Here is a 17,634-nt window from a genome sequence, read left to right on the forward strand (position 1 = left end):
CTGCCATGAGTTCTCTTTCGTCTATGTCCACCATTTTTGGACTTACACTTATGTTCTAGTTATTTGATCAATTTATTAGATTGGGGTTGCATCCCTTCTTGTTTAGACTTGTTAAACTTTAGATGTTTTGGTACATTGCCTTTCAGGTTCTAGGCTATTTCTTGCGCATTGTTACTTGTTAGATCTTTTGTTGAAGTTTATGGGAACTTCAGTTTTTAGCTATTACTTTCGTTTTCGTATACCTAAATGCCTTAGTTTTTAGGTTAGTTTCTTGGTTAGGCTTGGTTTGAGTTGTAGTAGTGGTTCTCCCACCGAATTGTTAGTGTGGGTGTCAATCACGATGGTCTGGGTCGTGACAAAGTTGGTATCACAGCCTAGGTTAGTTTATCTCGATGTACCAAAATGAGTCTAGTAGAGTTTCGCGGAACGGTACAGGGACGCCTTTACTTTTCTTCGAGAGGCTATAGGACTTTAGGAAATCTCTTTATTTTATGTTGTCTCCTTTCGTGCTATAACTTGATTCTAATTGGTATGTGTCGATTCAAATTAGTATCTAACCTCCTTCACTCTTCTATCCACAAATGGTTAATACTAGGTATAATGGCGTCAGGCCCGTAGCTCCCGTCAATGCTCCAGCTGAGGAATCTGCAGCGAGAGGTCGCGGTTGAGGTAGGAGTAGAGGCTGTGGAAGGGTAATGCCTACTGGGAATAAGGTACTGGTTGAGAATGATCATGTGTATTAGAACCCTACTGCGCATCATGAAGAGATTGAAGAGGATAATGTTGATATTGAGAATGTTGAGGATGTGGGACAAGAGGAAGAGGTGCAGGCTGGAACTACCGATGTTTCTCCCATCGATCCGGCGTTAGCTCGATAGATCATGTCATTTTTGAAAGGGTTGGTTGGTCCTGGAGTGCTTCCTTCTGCTCAAACAACTCAAGCTCCTACTAATCATCTTGTTGCTAGCATTGCGCCTAAGGTGGGCGGGAATGGAGGTAATAATGCTTTCTTCCGTCTTTTGTTGGGTTCTGTTATGACTGGTAATGAGTATGAAATGTTGACTAAGTTTTTGAAGCTAAAGTCTCATGTGTTTCTTGGTTCTTAGAGTGAGGATGCTTATGAGTTCATCTTAGATTGATATGAGAGGCTTCATAATTTGGGTATTGTTCATCAACATGGGGTTGAGTTTATGTCCTTCCAAATTCAGGGTGAGGTCAACCAATGGTGGATAGCTTATATGAAGTGCAGATCTTCAATTTTACCTCCACTCACTTGGACCTAGTTTCATGCTCTGTTCTTAGAGAAATATGTGCCTAGAACCTTGAGGGATCGCAAGAAAGATGAGTTTATAGCTTTAGAGAAAGGTGGTATGTATGTGGCTGCTTATGAGGCCAAGTTCCATGCTTTATCTAGATATGCTACGCAGTTGGTGACTACTGAGGAAGAGAGAATCCGATTATTTATTAGGGGAATAAATTCTGAGTTGCAAGTATTATCTGTCCATATGACTTCTGCATGGAAGAGCTTTAATGAGGTGACAGATTATGTTAAGAAAGTGAGGGGGTAAGGTGAGACGGTCAGGCTAAGGCAATGGCAAAAAGGGCCAAGAATTCAGGCAACTTTCAAGGTTGTTACTCTAGAGGTTCAGAGAGGTCAACACTTACCGCTAAGCTAATTCATTCTGCTATACCCGCCTCTACAGGTAACTACTCGGGAACTCCATCTTAAAATTTTCAGGATAGCCAGGAAGTCACGCCTTGGACGGGCGGCAGACCATCTTTTGATCGTACTTGCTACAATTTTGGAGAACCTAGGCATATGAGGAGAGATTTCCCCCACCCGCGTGTATTAGATGTCACGCAGCAACCTCCTTGAGCAATGGTGCCGATGGGGAACCATAATACTGGTCGAGGGCATCCACAAAGTGGGCGAGGAGGTAATCAGTGAGGCCGTGGAGGTAGAGGAAATGGTAACAGAGGTAGGGGTAACACGCAATCAGGCACGAAAGTGGCTCGTCATGATGATAGAGCTCAGTGTTATGCTTTTCCGGGCAAGAATGAGGGGGAGGCGTTTGACGCGGTGATCACAGGTACTATTCTTGTCTATGACTGGATGGCTAATGTTATTTGATCCAGATTCTACTTATTCATATGTATCCGTGAGATTTGCCTCAGATTTTGATATGATTTGTGATATTCTTGATGCCCCTATTCGTGTTTCTACCCCAGTTGAAGAGTCAGTCATAGTTATCCATGTCTATCGTGCTTGCCCTAATTTGTTTATGGGATTTCAGACTTAGGTTGATTTGGTGATTTTAAATATGATTGACTTTGACATAATTTAGGCATGACTTGGTTGTCCCCCTATTATGTTGTGCTTAATTGTAATACTAAGTCTGTAACTCTAAAAATTCCGAAAAGGGAAAAGTTAGAGTGGAAAGGGGTGTACAAGCCTAATCAAGCTAAGATTATATCCTCCATTCGGGCTAGTAAATTAGTAAAGCAGGGTTGTTTGGCTTATTTGGCTCATATTAGGGATGTTGAGATTGAGACTCCATCCATTGGGTCTATTCCTGTGGTGTCTGAATTTAGTGAAGTGTTTCCTAATGATTTGCATGGTATGCCTCCTGATAGAGATATAGATATTTGGATTGATTTAGAACCTGGTACTCGTCCCATTTCTATCCCTCCATATCGCATGGCTCCGCAGAGTTAGGAGAGCTTAACGTTCAAATCCAAGAGCTTCTTGATAAGGGATTTATTCGTCCTAGTACTTCCACATGGGGTGCTCCAGTTTTGTTGATTAAGAAAAAGGATGGTAGTATGAGAATGTGTATAGATTACCGGCAATTAAATAGAGTCACTATTCAAAATAAGTATCATTTGCCTCGAATAGATGATCTTTTTTACCAATTGCAAGGTGCAACAAATTTCTCTAAGATTGATCTAAGATCCGGTTACCATCAATTGAAAATAAGGCCTGAGGATGTGCCTAAGACGGCGTTTAGAACTCGCAATGGGCACTATGAGTTTTTCGTTATGTATTTTGGTTTGACCAATACACCTACAACTTTCATGAGTTTGATGAATGGGGTGTTCAAACCATTCCTTGATTCGTTTGTTATAGTATTTATTGATGATATTTTGGTCTATTCGAAAAGTGAGGAAGAGCATGCCGACCATCTTCGTATTGTTTTGGATGTTCTTGGGAAGCAAAGGTTGTATGCTAAATTTTCTAAGTGTGAATTTTGGTTGACTTCGGTAGCATTTTTGGGACATGTAGTTTCAAAAGAAGGGATAATGGTAGATCCTCAAAAGATTGAGGTGGTTAAGAATTGGGTTCGGCCTAGCTTTGTGAAGGAAGTTAGGAGTTTTGTGGGGCTCGCTAGCTATTATCGTCGATTTGTGAAGAATTTTGCTTCTATTACCACTCACTTGCTAATTTGACCAAAAAGGAGATACCATTTGAATTAACTGAAAAATGCGATGAGAGCTTTCAAAAGCTCAAGACTCTCTTGACCACCGCACCTATCCTAGCATTACCGGTGGAAGGTAAAGATTTTATTGTTTATTGTGATGTTTTACATTCTAGTTTGGGTGCTATGTTGATGTAGGATAAGAATGTTATAGCTTATGCCTCGCGTCAATTGAAGGTGCATGAGAGGAATTATCCAACGCATGATTTAGAGTTGGCAGCGGTAGTGTTTGCTCTTAAGATCTGGCGACATTACCTCTATGGTGTCAAGTGTGAGGTATTTACTGATCATCGTAGTTTGCATCATATGTTCACTCAAAAGGATCTGAATTTAAGACACCGAATGTGGATGGAGCTACTTAAAGATTATGATGTGACCATTCAATACCATCCGAGCAAGGCTAATATGGTGGCAGACGCTTTGAGTCGAAAAGCAGTTAGTATAGGTAGTTTAGCTTGCTTAAGTATAACCAAGCAACCTTTGGCTGAGGAAATTCAGACCTTAGAGTCTAAGTTCATGCAGTTGGGCATCTCAGAAAGAGGTTGGGTGTTAGTTAGCATTGAAGTAAGGGTCACATTCAATGATGAGATCAAGGACAAACAAATTGAAGATGAAAAATTGGAGGAGCTTAGAAAGAAAACTGTGATTGGTAAGGCACAAGAGACCACTCTTGATGCGAATGGTGTACTCAATTTTAAAGGGAGAATATGTGTTCCTAGAGTAGATGACTTGATTGAGAAATTGTTGGCAGAGTCTCATGGTTCGCGATATTCTATTCATTCGGGTGTGACCAATATGTATAAAGATCTGAAGCAAATTTATTGGTGGTCGGGCATGAAGAAGGACATAGCAGAGTTTGTGGCTAAATGTCAAAATTGTCAACAAGTGAAGTATGAACATCAAAGGCCTGCAGGTTTGCTTCAAAGATGCCAATTCCGGAATGGAAGTGGGAAAGGATAGCCATGGATTTATGGTAGGTCTTCCCAAGACTTTGGGGAAGTTTGATTCTATTTGAGTAGTGGTTGATAGATTGACTAAGTCAGCCCATTTTATTCCGGTAAAAATAGATTATATTGCTGAACAATTGGCTAAAGTTTATGTGAAAGAGATAGTGAGGTTGCATGGGTTGCCCCTTTCTATCATCTCAGACAGTGGTACCCAATTCACATCCAAGTTTTGGAGGAAATTGCTTGATGAATTAGGCACACAACTCACTTTTAGTACAGCCTTTCATCCACAGACGGACGGACAATCGGAGAGGACTATTCAAGTGTTAGAGGACATGTTGAGGGCATGCGTACTTGACTTTGGAGGACATTGGAATAAGTTCTTACCTTTGTATGAATTTTCTTATAACAATAGTTCACTCCAGCATTGATATGGCATTATTTGAGGCATTATATGGAAGGGGATATAGATCACCCATAGGATGGTTTGAGGCTGGAGATGTGAAACCATTAGGGGTCGATTTAGTGAAGGATGTTCAAGATAAGGTGAGGAGTATTCAAGCTAAGTATAGCGGCCTAGAGTAGAAAAAAGAAGTATGTGGATCAAAAGGTAAGAGACATGGCGTTTCAATCCGGTTAAAATGTTCTTCTTAAGGTAACACCCATGAAAGGGGTGATGAGATTTAGTAAGAAGGGTAAGCTAAGTCCTAGATACATTGGTCCATTTGATTCTTGAATGTGTAGCACCGGTGGCGTATAGATTGGTCTTACCTCCTAATCTATCGAGTGTTCATCCGGTATTTCATGTATCCATATTGAAGAGGTATCATGGTGACGGGAATTTTATCATTAAGTGAGACTCAATTGTGTTAGACAAGGACCTCCAATATGAGGAGGAACCAATTGCAATTCTTAATCTTGATGTGCGTAAGTTGAGGACCAAAGAGATTAAGTCTGTGAAAGTTAAATGGAAGCATTGTCCAGTTGAGGAAGCAATTTAGGAAACCGAGAGGGACATACGAGACAAGTATCCTCAATTGTTCTTTGATTCAGGTACTACTACATCCCTTCTTTAGCTTGTTTTTCCTAAGTTTGTCACTCGGGGACGAGTGATGGGTAAATTGCTATCTATTGTAATGATCGGGTTTCGTCGTTATAGAAAAGCCAACACAAAAAATTTTGGGCCGAAAATTTTTTTCGTAGTATTTGGATTTTCCCAACCTAGTCTAGATTTGGACGAAATTGGAGTCATAAAGGTGTAGGGAAATCTGGTAATAATTGGGTGAATTATTTATGATTTTGATTGTATGAGTAGTTAGATAACTCGTTAAAGAACCCGTACGACTTTACGAAATTGAATTTGGGCGAGTAGAACTCCCGAAATTGATCTTAGCATAAAGGGTATTTTTTAGCGTCGTGGGTTAGAGGTGTGTTGTTAAATGAGATTTTGGAATTCTTTAAATAGCTCACTGGTTCATGCAAGCCGCCTTAGAGGGGATTTTGCCGCTCTGGCGGGCTCTACACGACTTAAGGTGGTTAATAAACCCCTAAACGACCTTATTATGCACATTTAGAGCTAAAGAATGTACCACAGGCGACTCCTACTCGTTTTCCACCATTCTTGAGGCTAAAGGTAAGCTTTTCACTCCCTGAATTCGTTTTTTGATCCGTATAACGTAATATAATGGGTAAATATTTATGGGAGAGGGTTTTGATATAAATTTTATGGTGGGAACAAACCTAATTTGGATACTTGGGATCATGGGTTTGATCTAGGGTTCATGAAATTGTTAGTAATTCAAGTAATTAGTGATTGTTTATTGCTTCCCGTATTATATTGATTGTTTGTAGACCAAGAACAAGTGGAATGAATTCGGAAAGGGAAGGATCAAGTTTATTAGGGTTTCAAGCTTGTTTTGAGGTAGGTGATGGTTGTGATTCTATGATTGTGTGATGTATGTTGTTCTCGCTTCATTATGATACTTGTATGTATTTGAATGCTGCATTATTGATCACACTTGTTGTAAATGAGATAGAGGAATGATGAATGCCATGAATCATGACTTAATTGTATGATCATGAGAATATACTTGTGATTGTGGTGCGTTGAATGGAGCGTTTGTCACATTTCGGCATAACTAACTTGGATCGGTTGCCACGTTCCGACATAACATTTGGATCGGGTACCACGTTCTGGTATGCTAACTGTTTGGGTTTGGGTTCCATAAGAGGATCAATGATTTGATATAAAATGTGAAGTTGTTCGTTGTTCGTAAATGTTGATAATATTGTTATGTTCGATATATGCATGTGATTATATTGTTGGAATGACTTACTCATGTTACACTTAGTGGGATAGCCGCGTGATCCTACAAGTACACTGTGGTTGTGTACTGATACTGCACCTGCTCTTATTTTTATTGAGTACAGGGCATCTTCAAGCGGCTACTAACAGACCTCGCTTAGGAGATCAGTGATCGTTCAAATTCAAGGGTGAGCCACTTTTTTCGGGCTGCCATGAGTTCTCTTTCGTCTATGTCCACCATTTTCGGACTTAGACTTATGTTCTAGTTAGTTGATCAATTCACTAGATTGGGGTTGCATCCCTTTTTGTTTAGAATTGTTGAACTTTAGATGTTTTGGTACATTGACTTTTAGGTTCTAAGTTACTTTTTGCGCATTGTTACTTGTTAGATCTTTTGTTCAAGTTTATGGGAACTTCAGTTTTTAGCTATTATTATCGTTTTCATATACCTAAAAGCCTTAGTTTTTAGATTAGTTGCTTGGTTGGGGTTGTAATAGTGATTCTCCCACCTGGGTGTTAGTGTGGATGACAATCACGATGGTCTGGATCGTGACATCTATGATGTTTCTAGCTTGGATGGTAACTTAATGGTATTATTCCATGGATGATGATGATTTTATGCTTGTCACTATTTCCATGGGATTTTACTTTTAACCGAGCGGGATTTTGGTATGAAGGTTTGTGTTTAGCATTTGTGGACCTTTAGTAGCACCCCCTAATTCTCCAAATTATGTGCCACCATAGGATTTTGTCTCTAGTAGATATTAGCTACTGGATCCAACTTAGCGCAGATTCATGGTCCTTACCTTAAAAGTAGGACATCTCTTCTCGATGTGGGATAGACACTGGATTCCATGTATTAACTCACATGGTCTATGTCGGTTAATGGTAAACATCCCACAATAATGAACGAAGGTTACTTTCAAAGTATCTCACAAAGTGTTTTAAATATGTTAAGCTTACATTGCCCATGCTTATGATTTATGTTTTCTAACCCTTTTATCTTTTGATTTAGCTTGGTCATTGCATGTCATATAAAGTTCCTTTTAGCATAATTTCATAACTTTTATGCATTGCTATCAGATGCACACTTGTGCCTACATTGTTTCACTAATATGGGGTCTGACACTCCTACCTCGCACAGTTGTAGCTAGTTGATCTCTCTTGACATTCAAAAATTTGGTGAGTCCTCATGTTCCGAGGACCAAGACAATTTTATGCTTTTCTTTATTTCATTTTTCAAACATCATAGTGGTGTATGGATTATGTCCCTACCACTTCTTTTTGACGTATTATATGGCTTGTTGAGACTATGTTAGACTTTAGCTTTGTCAAACTCTTTTATAGTATGAAAATGCTCTTTTGAAATCTTTATTTCTATTATCTTTTATAATGTATGCTAAGCAACTTGTGTAGGACCTGTTGAGGTTTTTTAAGCCACCTAAGGTATACTTTTGTCATGACAGTGTGTGGGAATTCGCCAATGGATTTCATTCATCCATATTGGGTCCAAAAGATTTCTCACTTCTCCAATTCAATTTCGTCAAAATTGGATAGACTTAGTCAATTCTCTATGGGTCCTATTGTTATGATTATTGCTTTACTTTAATCTTATATGAATGATTTGATTTAATTATATGTTTTCCAATTGTTTTAATATGGACTCACGCATGATACATGTTTCTGATGATGAATTTATTAAGAAAGCCATGAATTTTTGAATGAAGATTTATGAAAGCTATGCATGATTACGAAAGATGGAATCAAGGTTACTTTTAAAATAAGCATCAATAAAATTGTGAAAGGTTTTCTCAATTTAAAAATCATGATTGGTGAAAGATTTTCTCACACATGCATGATTCATGATTTGAGGAGCTACTCTATGATGATTTAAGCTTAGATTTTGACTTAATTGTGCTTTCCATGTATGATGATATGTTTATGAATATGACTATTCCATTGAGATTTTTACTTAGAACCGAGGGGATATTGAGGTGGAGGCTCTCCTGTTAGTAGAGATCGGGTCTCTGCTAGAAATATCCTTCTCCCTACCAATGTTCTCCAATAGGATTTGTCTTAGAAAGACATAACTAGTGGAAGCTTAAGATCCTTGTAAAGTAAGGACATCTCTTTTCGATGTGGGAATAAGACACCAAATTCCACATTATATCTCATGTGCTCTTTGTCGGTTAATGGTAAATATCCCACAAAAATGAACTAAGTTGCTTTCAAAGTTTTTTTATGAGGCTTTCATTATGATTTTAAGATGCATTGACCATGTTCATGTTTTTATGATTTTTCTTTAAAGGTTTTACTATGTTCTAGCTTGGTTATGCATATCATGTTTTCTTTTATGTCCCCTTATGATCATGTTTTATGTTCTTATGCATATCCCTAATACTTAGTACATTCCATGTACTATGCATACTTATGCCTACATTGTATCCAAATGTAGGGTTCGGTGCTTCTCATCATCTCGCTAGTGGCTACTGATCGAGTGCTTGATTATTGAAGACTTGGTGGGTCCTCATGCTCCGAGGACCATGTCATCTTTACTTTGTTTTCTTATATTTTAGTTTCCAAATGTTGTCTATGTTGTATAGGTTACGTCCCAACCATTCTTTGATGTATTAGATTGGCTTGTCAAGACTGAGTAGACTTCCACTTTTATGTCAAACTCTTTTATTGATGTGAGACCTCCCACTTTAATTCTCATATTTTCTATTATATTTTGTTGTATGTATGTCAAGTGTCTTGTGTAGGGCCTCTCTGAGTCTTATACATCATGTCACATCTAGGGTGTACTTTGGGTTGTGACATTTAAGTACTGGAGTGAGATGAGAAAAAGGTCCCACTGACAAGCTATGCTAGTGAAGAACTCTAATCTTGTATCTTGGAGAGAGTGGAATCATCTCGGGCATCAATACCCGGCACATCTAAAGTAGGAGGCAGTAGTGTAACATCATCTCGGGCATTAGTGCCCGACACGTCAGGAGGAGGAATTGTAGAATCTAGAGAATAGACCCCACTACTGCAAATCGCGAAGGTCTCCCGACCAGATCTCTCCAATGTAGCATGCACTATCGACTCCTCTAAAGTATAAATCATGCAGCTCTTCTACGGCATTAACACTAACATGCTCATCATTCCTCATAAACTCCTCCTCATTAGTCTCAGTGGCTAAATCATCATCACCCTCATCCTCAACCTGCTCCGACTCATCACCCACTAGCTTCTCAGCTACTCCAGTAGGTCCATCTATTCTCTATTTAGTCAGAGGTACATATGTTGGCATCTCGGGAAAGGTAAGCTTACCATATAAAATCAAATATTGGTGGACCTCAACTGGTCCACATCTGCCCTCCGAGCAGCTATATCGCTCTTAATCTCTAATAACCTAGCAGAACTACCCTCACAACACTCACGCTCCTCGACTCTGGTGATGAGGTTATCTAGCCTCTCCCCATATAAACCTAGTGTAGCTTTATGGCTAACCACCTAAACCTGTACCGGATATATAGAAGCCTCAATCACTGCGGCAATCATATCAAGCACCTTATTCTCAAGTCGAGACGCCCTAACATCCGTAGAATGGGCAAGGTTGCCCATCTGATAGATCAAGGCCTGATTCAATGGAGGACGGGATGTAGGGGGAGGTGTAGTTGAGGTCGAGGGCGCAGAGGATCTTGAAGGCATAACAAAAGGGTAGAAGGTACTTGATGGCTCCATAACATGAGCGGGATGAGTAGTGCCCGATGCTAAAGTATTGGGATCCACACATAAAATGGTTTTTTCGATTGCAAACTTTGAACTATGATCATGAAGACCAACTTCCCTGGTCATCGTAGTCATGAGCCATGACCATTGTGATCGCGATGAAGTGTCACTGCTCAATGTCAATGGTTAGTCATTGGAATTGCAATCCTTGGGGCCACGTGATCGCGATGAACGAATTCCTGGTAGTTATATTGTTGATTCCTCAAAATTTTAGCTCATTTCTCAAGCTTTTTTCCTCCATAGTAGCTAGTTATAAACTCAAAATTAAAGGGGAATCAGTGGGAATTGTTGGGAGGGGTTGGTGGATAGCGTTGGGATGTTGCTTGGGTTAGTATTCTCATGTTTATCTTATAAGCTTTGCTTGATTTCACTTTTTTTATTCCTAAATTTGAAGTATTGTTGGGTTAATTAGTTTGGGTTGTGTTCAATCTTCATTTATGCTTGAACTATGCCCACTTTCGAAGCACAAGTTCGTTGATCTGGTAGGACCTTGTGACTAAATAAATTTCATGATTCCTCACACGGATTCCATGGGCCTATTTTGATCCACTTTTGTCCGAGTTATAATATAGAAATATGGGTATCTATTCACTTATGTTGACATCTAGATCACTAATTTGATTGTGTGACATCGTTCAAAAGCTTCTCAGAAAGGAAAAGCTTCTAATTAGAAGTTCGAGTGTTGTTTCAACCTTGAGATAAGTTGTACCCTCTATTAGAATTAGCTTAGTTTCCATATAAAATGACTTGCATGATCATTAGGAAGGTTGTAGAATGAGAATTTATGCTTGTATGATCTATAGTCACTTTTTGCCTATTTTTGGGATAGTAGTCTAGTATTTTAGTTGTTAAGCATTAGATTAGGATTAGCCTTAGTCTTGATTGATGATATAGGGTCCTTAGAATTCTTCTAGGTGGTTTAGAACTTAAATTTTTTTCATTGATTGCTTTTAGTATGATTGAGTGTTCTACTTTGATATCACAAGCTTTTTACTATGTTATTGTGATTGTGAGCCTGAAGCCTTGTACTGGATGCAGTTCTAGGTTAGTACGATTATACTGTAATGAGTGTCTACAGTAGTGATTGTGTGGTGTGAACGCATTAAGAATGAGTTAAATGTGTTTTGTATGCATTCATGCACAGACATGTGCATTTGACATGCTTGAGATAAAAATAAGAGAAAAATGGATATGAGATCCTTAGAAAGTTTCTACCTCAGTTTTAACTTGTTTTTGGGCTCTGAGGGAGTGTGTTAGTTGTTTACTCAAGGAATTTGTAATTTTGAATGAAAATACATCATTTTATTAGGGTTTTGTTTTAAGTAGATATTTGCTTCAAACTTATTGGTGTTAATATTGAGGCATGAACATTTCGAGGAAGAATACTATTTTACAGGAGTTTTGGACTAAAAGAAAGAGATTTTCTTTAAACATACGAAGTTCTATAGTTTGTTGAGAGATGAAATTTTTCTACTCTATTTTATGAGCCCGAGAAATTATTCCAGGTTGCATTTCATGCATATTGTATTTTTTGATGAGATTTGGAGGCCCGCATATTGAATATCAGGTCATTACTTTTATTGCATATGTTGATGAAATCTAGCAAGTCTATGGAATGTCTCGAGGAGCCTACGGGGTGGCCGGTGAGGCAATTCCAGGACTATTTATCCTAAATATACATTGAACACACATGCATTGCACCATCTATTATTATATGTCGGTTTATGATTGACTTGTACTAGGTGTTGAATGTTGTTATTATTATTGTTATTATTAATAATTTTCTGAAATTCAGATGGAGCATTTTTTTAATCCAAATGGCATGACATTCCACTCGAATTGCCCCATTGGCACATTAAAAGCGGTTTTAAATCTATCTGAATCTGTCAATAACCTGATTTCATATCAAATTTAGAGAATATGATAGCATCATTAACATGATTTTAGATCAAATTTAGAGAATATGATAGCATCATATACTCTATCTAATAAATCTTTCTTATTAGGAATGGGATACCTGATCCAACGTAACGCTTTATTAAGCGGTTTATAGTTTATTACCAATCTGGGAGCTCCTCTTTCCTGCTCTGCATGTTTATTAACATAAAATGTTGTACATGACCAAGGTGACTTGGATTGCTTTATTAAGCCTTTTTGTAGTAAAGAACTAATTTCCTTTTTGCATAACTCCAAATATTCTGAGTTCATCTGACAAGGTCTGGCCTTGGTAGGAATATTATTCTCATCAAAATCATCTTCATATGGAAAATTAACAACATGCTTTTTCCTGTTCCAGAAAGCATTAGGATGATCTCCACATATATCAAGGGAGAATTGATTTGCTAGGATAGCAATCTTTTCCTGTAATTTAGGATTTTGTAAAATATGATCAACTTCAATGCTATTAATTTCTTGTTTTAAAAAATTGACCTAATTATTTTTCGAAATTAATTTTTCAGTTAGATTATTTATCATTCTAGTAAAAGGTTTTGTAACAAACTCAAGTATAAAAGGTTTGTTATTCCAAGTACCTACAAATTTTGTTATTATCCCAATAAGTAAGTGGAAAAATATGATTTATGAAAGGGACACCTAAAATAATTTGATTGGTGATGTTTTTTACTAAAACAAAGCTTTGAGGAACACAATTTTTTTCTTTGTCAAATAAAAGACTTTTGGTAATTTAAATTCAATATTCATTTTGCTACCATTAGCAGAACGAAGACTATGAGTAGTTTTATGAAAATATCTTGAAGGTATTAGTCCTTTCTGAATACAATTTAAATCAGCCGCACTATCAATAAGAGAAATAAATTCTTTTTTATAATTATAATCTATTAAGAGGGTAATTTTTGTATAAAACTTTTGTGAAGTAAAAGCTTTTAAATTATATTAAAAAATCTATTTTATCATTTTTTAAATAAAGATTTTTCATGAAATCAAGACTATTATTTTCTCCTTCAAGAGAAGAGGAAGACTCAGACACATTTTCTAAATCTTGACGAGTTTGAATGGCGTCTAGTCTCACTTCTATTACCACATTCTTTTCTTTCAACCAAATGATGTCTTCCTTGAGGATCTTAACTTCTTCCTTTAGGTCATTAATCGTACTAGGAGAACTTATCATCTTTCTCCTTTCGAGCAAAAGATTTTTAACTTCTGTCATGGTATATGAACCTTCTTTAGTAGGGATTTCTTCAGGAATATGATCATTTTCCTTACTAAGAGGATTATTGTTGATTTTATCAATAATTTGAGCTCTTATTTTCGGATCTTTAATATTTTGTAGAAGCTCCAAAACTTTGTCATTATCAATGACATTAAGACTCAATTCTTTAAATTGATCATAGATCTTATAAAGATCATCCTCATCATCTTCTTTTACACATGTCATTCCTTGTTGGCAAGGTGAACATTCATCCTCAGAAGTTATATAAACTTCTTGTTGAAGGGCTTTAAGATCTTCACTAGTTGAGGATCCTTCATCACTGCTACTTTCTGATCCTGATTTTTCTGAATCAGAGTTAAGCATGATCTTATAAAGAGAATCCTTAATATCATCTCCTACATCAATGCTTTTATTTTTTTCCTTGACTAGACAATCCTTGGCATAATGACCAAATCTTCCACATTTGTGGCAAGTATTTGATCGATACTTTTTCTTTCTCTTAGAAGAATCTCCTTTTCCCTCTGCAGCTCTTCTAAGCTTCTTTTCAATCCTCTTATTCTTTCATTTCTCATAATCTTTTTGGAAGATTTTTTCTTCTTGGGAGTATATTCCTTTTCTTTAGATTTTTGTTTAGGAATATCAAATGCGAATTGTTCGCAAAATTCTCCTAATTGTTTTCTCTCATTTAAGCGATGTTGCTTAATCTGTTGATTCAACTTAATCTCATTGCACAATGCTAATCCTTCTTGGACACAAGCACTTATAAGCTTCTCATAGGTATACTCATCATAATTAATACTATGATTTTCACCCCTGATAGCCTTTCTAACCCTTTCAGCAAAGAGAGTAGGTAATCCATCTATAAATTTGGATTTCCAATGAGTGCTATTACATTCTGGCAATTCCATAACCCTGCATAGAAACACATCCTTATAATACCTAAATGATGTTAGAGTTTTACATCGAAGGTTTTGAAGCAAGGTCCTAATGGTCTCGCTATTATCTGACCATCTTCCTGAGAAATGCTCAATAATATTCAGAACCAGTGTATAAACTGCATTCTGAGTATATTGCTCTCCTTCTAACTTAACTGCTTGTAGGACTTTATCTCTTTGCTCTTGATTAAGATAATTATCCCACCAACCGTTCAATTGGCCAGTAAAACCTCCAGTTATCATATCTGCAATAGTCTTATCACTATTTTTATTGGTTTTACAGATAGTACTGTACATAAGCATACGATGGACAGTTGTATAAATCTGTCTATCAGTATAACCATCAATGTTCCATTCATAGATTTTCTTTCCATTATAACTATTAGTTATAATATGTTCATGTTCCTCTAATAGAACATCTTGAGGAGTGGGTCTAGGATAGTAGTACATCCTTTGAACTGGTTTTCTCGCATATCTTTCTGAGATTTTATTAACCTCATCAGAAAATTCTATATTATTACTAGATTCTCCTTGTAAGAAATTCTCTATATTAATAGGCTGAACTCCACCTCCCTTAAATTTCTTCTCTAAAAAATTCTCCAGATCTGAATAATCTTTAAGTTTGAAATTATCAATTTCAGGTGGAGGTTGTAAGCTACTATGAGCAACTTTTTCTTTACCTTTTACCTTAGTAGATAATAAAGAAATAATTTTATCAACTTTATCATGCAAAGAGACAATATGCTCACCTAAAATACTCATATAAATATTTGCATAATTATTTTGTTTAATTATAGCATTGACATGACTAATAGTCACTAAAGCAGTATCATTTTCAAACAGTTTTGAAAAAACATTAAAATTAACAATTTTATCATTTTTATTGATTTGGAAAGACTGTTGTGGAGGGAAAACTGATTTAGTAATTTCTCCATTGCTTAGAGTGAAATCTTTCTCTAGCATAGAAACATAATTATGAACATGTTTACACATAAACCAAGGAACAAAAGCAACCAATCTATTTAATCCTGCATTTATAATATCTTTATAAAATTCCTCTTGAAATCCATATTGTTCTTCTTTATTAAAGTTTTTGAAGAACCATTTTCTAAAAAGTTTCCATTTTTTTCGCCGAAAATCTTTAGCGATTTTTGCTCTTTCCGGTGATCCCGGACTAAAATCAATTTGTTTGTCGGACATCATAACACAAATATCAAGTAGTCAATCCATCTGAAAAATTCATTTCAGATTCAGTTATATCTAAATCTGAGCTAGACCTGGGGACAGGTCTTACAATATTATCATTATCAATTTTTATATTATCACATCTATAATTTTCCCTAATTTGAGAAGTAGATGCTCTAGAAGGGACCTGAACAATATAATCAACAGGAGATATATAAGACGAATTAGATCTAGTCATTCTAGAAGATACGCTACGATTTTCAATAAGCATATTAGTTGGTTCTGAAAATTTAATTTTAACAGTTCCATCATTTAACTGCTCAATTTCAAAAACATCTGTATTAATATTATTTTGAGGTTGGGTAGCATTCTCAATGACCCATTCTTGTGGAAAATCAATTTCTTCCCACTTAATAGGTCTTCTAGTAACAACTTTTGATTTATCAAAATTAGTTTCTATCAAAATGGTTTCATTTTTGAAAATCAATGACTTTACACATAGGATTCAAAGTATGCAAGAGTTTATAATATATTCTATAACATATACAGACAACTTCAGTACCAGGCATATAATCATAACCATGAAGTTTAACATTCAACATAAGAGAACTTAATGAGTTCTCATCCTGCAAGGAAATCTGCAAGTTAGGATAAGCATTAAAATAAACTGGTCCATATGCTAGACTAGTTTGAATAGTCCCTATAAGAGACTTCTTCCAATTATGATTTCTACCGTCACGTAAAGCTGCTATAAAACTTTACGGTAAATCACGCAAAGTAAGGGGCTTAAAAGCTACCTGTACTAGACCAATATGCATAAAATGATAAATATCCCTATAAGGGGCTAAATCATTTTCAGATAATAATCTAAAAGTCTGATTATCACTGTCAATAGTGATAGTCTCTTATGTGGTTTTAACCACTTGTTTGAGACCAAGTTTCTCAAAAGTACCCATCTGATATATGATTCTAGGCGATATTTTCGGAGAGGTATATCATATTCTTCTTTTCTACTGTTTTTAACAGTAGACTTCTTCTTTATGATATTCATTTTAAAAAATGTGTTGAACAGTAACACATATGGTTACTATAAGTCCATGGCTCTGATACCATCTTTATTATGGATCGCCCATTCAAACTGTGAGGAACCTTTACTAACATAGATTTATCCTGGCTATAGTATATGGATATCCTTACTATCCAGGTCCGCCCGGATCCGCCCTCCACATGGGTAATCCAACGGGTTATCCAACGGATCAATTCAGCGATTTTTCATAATTATGGCCTGAATAATCTATGTATGACCTTAATCTGAATGCTCAAACCATCTTCATGATTGTAACTTACACCATTTATTATAATAACATAGTATGCTACTGCTCAACACAAACAGTTTAACCCATCATTGGGCTCAATACACAAAGAAAAATTAATAAGATAAAGAATAAAATTAATACCTTTAGACGACGTCTCTAGCCAAATTCCAATGTTTATTCAAATGCTTAAAGATATATTACAAAGAGAGTATTTTTAGAGAGAGAGGGGGGGTTCTGAAACCTGCCTCTTTACTAAAACACACATCTCCTTATATAGAGGTTTAAAAGCAAAAAACGAATAAAAGAAGTGGCCCACAATCTTTACATTGGCCAATAAGGAAACGATAAGGCCGACCAACACTTATGGTCTTCACATGGCCTTCTTTATTTTTAGTTGGCTGACATTACTTTCGGCTATCATACTTTATAAAAGCATCTTTTTAGATATGACCAAATATTATCTTGTCGGTAGGGTCTTCACACTTTGTTTTTTCCCTTTCCAGTTGTTGTGCTAGTACTAGAAG

Source organism: Solanum tuberosum, unplaced genomic scaffold (genome assembly GCF_000226075.1).
Source record: "Solanum tuberosum cultivar DM 1-3 516 R44 unplaced genomic scaffold, SolTub_3.0 scf00009, whole genome shotgun sequence".
Taxonomy (NCBI): domain Eukaryota; kingdom Viridiplantae; phylum Streptophyta; class Magnoliopsida; order Solanales; family Solanaceae; genus Solanum; species Solanum tuberosum.